Raw genomic sequence first — 6,000 nt, 5'->3', positions numbered from 1 at the left:
CAGTAAAACTTTCACACATCAGCGAGTCATACTATTGCTCTAGGTGACGTGTCCCTTTTATATTTTTATGACCCACTTTCCAACATTCAGTAATGGACTAATGTGTTTACAGACGGGAAATATTGGCGCGCGAGCCTGCCGTCGGCTCTGGCCTGTTATTGATGTGAAAATGCCAGGAAGTGTTTTAAAGTGCCACAAAAGCATTTCGGTCAGACAGCTCACATTTGAAATAATCGATTTGTTACAGCAACACCACATGGGTTTGGGTTTAGCGCTCGTAACCTCAATACATACTGAAATTTGCAGTGATGAGTAAAGATTCCCCTGGAGCCTACAGGTGGATGTTGGAGAGGGTTGCAGGGATATCTGGGAAGTTAGCGTGCATGAATAGTTTACACTGCATACATTCCTTTATTGTCCAAAACTGCAGCAATAGGATGCAGCCAGAACAAACTAAAACAGAGAATGTTTTGCCAGCATGTCTGTGAGGTTCACAGGATGCACAGATTGCATGCTGTGGGTCTGCTGATATGCATGTGTGGATAGATGCACACAAACTTTTCCCTGGAAGGCAGATTATGATCAAATTCAGATAACACAGTAAGCGATGAGGCAGTTTTTGCACTTCTGTAAATATACAGGAAAGATTTTATTAATTTTATTATTTTCTTGTGTTTTGGGGCTTTTTTTTTTCTTTTTGTAGTTGTAGTTTTTGTAGTTTTCTTCTGGTCTCTATCAATCTCTGTTCCTGCGTAACCCCCCATCTCACGCCACACCACCACCGAGCCCTACTCTTGTTTCATGTTCCCAGACTGATAGGCTCGATAAAGGGAATACTATTAGACGAGATAGTGGGAAAAAGGATGGGATGATAAGAAAGAATGGCGGTGGAGTGTGTAGCAGGGTATTGAGGGTGGTCAGGTCACTTGCAGTGTGCTGAATCAGCTCTTACCAGAAAGATCTATTCCAGAGTTTCCCCAGGGAGCAGTTATGTTCTCATGGCTGCACTCTTTATATAACGGCAATATTCATAGGACTGTACAGCACTTAGTGACAGGGATCACATTACTAGAATGGTACAGAGGCTCCACATAACTGCACACATGTCCAACAATGAATCGAAATTTAAAAACAAAGCTAATTTGATTAGAAATGTAAACATAGGGCCTCAGGTGTTGTTTTTAGCTGTGTCACCATGTGGCGTTTTTTTCTGTCCAAAGAGGATATACATAAAGTCAAATAGACTTAGAAAAAAAGTCTTTCCACATCTGTCAAAACAGTACTGTTTGTCCTCGATTCGCTCTTCCTCACACTACTTCCCACATTCAGCCAACTCAGTGCATCTAAACAATAGAGAGAAGCATAGAGTAGGTCAAGGTTGTCAACCGTGTCACTTAAAAAGCAGCTGGACCAGACCGGCCAGAAACTTAGACGTACGCTTCTAATTGGCTGTCAGGAAGGAAGTCAATGAATACCAGGAAGTGAGGTTCATTGAAAAGACCCAATATGGCCTTGCTTGCTAGCTGTGCGAACCATGAAAAATTTCCTGAGTTTGCTCAAGTCTGGGTGCTGTTGCTTAGCAACACTGATTAAGTGTAATTACAGAGGGACTTTTATCTGTTTATCTATTTTATCTGTTTGTGACAGTAAAGTGTGTCCTGCCCTTCAGAGAGGTCACCCCAGATAATCCGAGTGTATCTGAGCATCGCCAAACCAATTAACTATTCGGCTCTGGCATTTCTAATCAGTGAGCCAGTTTATTGGAGAAAATCTTTCAAGTTGGAGTGCTGGAAGGAGTCCAGAGGTGCACAAGGTAACAGCCTTCAAGGTGGTAGTAAGCAAATTTGAAATAGGTTCCCGCGTGGCTCCTCAGCATATTCATCATTCGGTTGTATATACAGTTTCAGTTTTGGTTTTTGATTTTAACTCTTAACTTCATAACTGTATCTTTTAAAAAGGCTTTTAGGGTAAGTATGCATAACCTCTGCTTGGCCACTATATGTGTTAGTGTTTATATAATCCATTCATTACTATTGTATTTTTTACTTTGGAAAAATTACAAAAGGGTCAACAACATTAAAATTCTTTAATCTTACTGCAGCTCCATAAACAACTCTTTATTGTGATCGAAAATGTAACTAGCTGGAGGGGTTATGCTTGCTAGCCAGTGGCTCACTTATACTAGTAGAGTAAAAAATAGGAAGGCAACCTTCTTGTGGCTAGAAAATTTGGTGATCACACTGAATTTTTATTTATTTATTTTGCAGTCACAAAAAGTAGAAAAGTCGATTACAGAGCGCGTATGTCATTCTAGAGTCAAATCATCATCCTGCAGCAACTATGTCACTCTTTATATTTGTGAACTATTTCAAATCTCGGAGGTTCTGAATGAAAGTGATCCCAATTAATCATTGTAGTACCACATCCATCCATCCATCCATCCATTTTCTTCCACTTATCCGGAGCTGGGTCGCAGGGGCAGCAGCCCAAGCAGAGAAGCCCAGACCTCCCTCTCCCCAGCCACCTTCTCCAGCTTATCCGGGGGAACACCAAGACGTTCCCAGGCCAGCCGAGAGATATAATCTCTCTAGCGTGTCCTGGGTCTTCCCCGTGGCCTCCTCCCAGTGAGACATGCCCGGAAAACCTCACCCAGGAGGCGCCCAGGAGGCATCCTTGTCAGATGCGCGAACCACCTCAAATGGCTCCTTTCGATGTGGAGGAGCAGCGGCTCTACTCTGAGCCCCTCCCAAATGGCCGAACTCCTCACCCTGTCTCTAAGGGAGAGGCCAGCCACCCTTCGGAGGAAACCCATTTCCGCCACTTGTATTCACGATCTCGTTCTTTCGGTCACTACCCACAGCTCGTGACCATAGGTGAGGGTAGGGGTGTAGATCGACCGGTAAATTGAGAGCTTCGCTTTTACGCTCAGCTCTCTCTTCACCACAACAGACCGGTACAGCGTCCGCATCGCTGCAGCCGCTGCACCAATCCGTCTGTCAATCTCCCGCTCCCTTCTCCCATCACTCGTGAACAAGACCCCGAGATACTTAAACTCCTACCACAAACATATTGCATGTAATTGCCAACTCGACTCCATTCGATTGCAGACTGACAGCAGATAGCGGCCTGACTCCATCTTATTGCCATTTTATTGCAGTCATGATGCACCAAAGTCACTTTGAAGATGGGGACTGACTGCAGGGTCTTCATCCTCAAAGCAACCAAAGGCAATGAGATTGCAAGTTCATTGCCCACATCGGCAATAATTTTAGTCACGTGGCAGTCTCCAACTGCTGTTTTCCCTAATAGGACTCTGGTATAATCTTTGTTAACTATTTCTCCATTCACAGAGGTATTATAGAAATAGAGAGATCCAGTTTTGTGCAGATTTGCAGTTCCCAAAGAATATCAATAGACCAATCCACTGTTAAAGTTGGTGCACAGAGCATATGAAGTCAGTGCAGAAAAGTACACTGACTGCTTCTGCCCCTGTTGGTGATGTTTTCATTATCCATTTATCAAAAACACAATTATTTAGACTGTCTGTTTCTCCACAGCACATTCCACACGATCAGCACTCTACCTTCTTTTATTCCCCACTCTGCCTTTATCTGCACACTTTCCTCTCGATCTCCTATTCTGTCTGCTCTTTCTCTGCATCTCCTTGAACATTCCTCTCTCACTTCTCTGCCTCTGTCTGTGCTTGAATGGAAACAACAGGTAAACCTCTCTCCTTCAATATTTGCTGGCTTTGCAAGGTCAAAGACAGGAGGGAGCGGGAGCGGGCTGTGTTGTTATTTCAGATGCAATAAATAATTTAGTCTAGACATGAAATCTGATCATTTTGTATTTCTGTATCGATTTCTCTGGGGTCGATGCAAAAGTGAAGCAACAAAAAACATGTAGGGAATAAAAAACAATCAACAAATCTAAAAAATAAATAAATAAAAAAATCGCCAAATCATTTTTACTTGATGAGATTGGTGACATGAGTATGTTATTCCATATTCTGATGTTGAATCTCAGTAGTGTCAAAGCACTCTGTAACACCAAGCACATCTTCATCTTCTTTCAGCTCTATGCCATCTAAAAGATGTTTTCTTATCTAGCAGCACCTTAAAGCAACACAACAACATGTGGCAGTAGGACTTCCTGTTTCTTTGTTGACAACACAGACAGCACGCACAGATGTATGTAAGCACTTTGTGCCACAGGACAGAAAGAGGCAGCTAACAAAACCACAGAGGTTATTAATCAAACCACTGATATGAGGAGACAGATGGCAGGATGTGTGTGTCTAAGACAGCTGTGGCTGTCATACTGGTTTGACGTAAACTTTTACCAGGTGTTGCCTCCTGGGCTTTGCTGAGGACGGCTCAGTGGGCGCTGCATTTTTCTGTGCATGTTTGTGTAGATGTGCGCTTGTCTCAGGGGAAACCATTGCTTTCATGAGTGCGTGTATGGGGTTTTTTCACTCGGGTTTCAGTGGTGGTTTACTGCACAAGTATACGTGTCAAGTCATGCCTTCATCCAGGAGAGTGTTAGCTGTAAATCTCATGCTGTGCCTTAAAGTCGCTGGTATGAAGAAAGACAAAAGTGATTTTCCTCACGTGTGCATTCTTCTCCTGTCAAAGCCCAGCCAACACCTAGATTAAATAAAGTAAAAATATATTTTAGTTACTGCACAGTGGTTCACAAAGTTACAATTAGAAGAGAGGTAGATAAGCTTACTGCTATATATTCAACATTCAAAGAATACCAACCAAGCAAAGGGCTGAAAGCCACCTTATTACACTATCAAGTGCAATCCACGTTATTCTTTTACCATTTATCATGCAATTTACCACAATTTGAAATCATTCATACATATTGAAACCAATCATATGGCCACTATGAATGCTGGTGGGTGCAGTGTGGAACACTGGGAAGAACTACAACCATGAGCATGCTTGTAGTTCTTCTTATCTTGCTTGGTCTTCTTCTTCTTACGTGCACAACATAACTTCAAGAGAGTATATCCACTCAGCCAAAATAAATAAAAGTTTACCATTTTTATATATTGATCCAGTGCTAATTACACCTACTAATGTGAACTTAGATGTGCGTCTGTTAAAACTGATGGGTAGAATGAAGCACTATTAAGTGGTACCATTAAGATCCCAATATACTTTTATACCAACCACTTGGGTGGCCTCAGAATCTCATCTCTGCTTTTCACGGATGATGTGGTTCTGTTGGCTTCATCAAGTGATGGCCTCCAGTTTACTTTGGAACAGTTTGCAGCTGAGTGTGAAGCGGTGGGAATGAGAATCAGCACCTCCAAATCTGAGGCCATGGTCCTCAGCCGGAAAAGGATGGAGTGCCGACTCCGGGTCAGGGATGAGTTCTTTCCCCAAGCGGAGGAGTTTAAGTATCTCGGGGTCTTGCTCATGACTGATGGGAGAAGGCAGTGGGAGATCGACAGACAGATTGGTGCTGCAGTTGCAGGATGCTGTACCGGTCTGTTGTGGTGAAGAGAGAGATGAGTGTGAAAGCGAAGCTCTCAATTTACCGGCCGATCTACGTCCCTACCCTCACCTATGGTCACGAACTGTAGGTAGTGACCGAAAGAACGAGATTGCGAATACAAGCTGCAGAAATGGGCTTCCTCCGAAGGGTGGCTGGCCTCGCCCTTAGAGATAGGGTGAGAAGTTCGGCCATCCAGGAGGGGCTCAGAGTAGAGCCGCTGCTCCTCCACATCGAAAGGAGCCAGTTGAGCTTGTTCGGGCATCTGACAAGGATGCCTCCTGGGTGAGGTTTTCCGGGCATGTCCCACCGGGAGAAGGCCACGCTGGAGAGATTATATCTCTCAGCTGGCCTGGGAACGCCTTAGTGTTCCCCCGGATAAGCTGGAAGAGGTGGCTGGGGAGAGGGAGGTCTGGGCTTCTCTGCTTGGGCTACTGTTCCCGTGACCCGGCCCCAGATAAGCGGAAGAAGATGGGTGGATGGATATATTTTTAT

Source organism: Neolamprologus brichardi, chromosome 7 (genome assembly GCF_056152115.1).
Source record: "Neolamprologus brichardi isolate AB-2024 chromosome 7, ASM5615211v1, whole genome shotgun sequence".
In the NCBI taxonomy this organism is placed as follows: Eukaryota; Metazoa; Chordata; class Actinopteri; order Cichliformes; family Cichlidae; genus Neolamprologus; species Neolamprologus brichardi.
Note: the sequence above shows the minus strand (reverse complement) of the source record.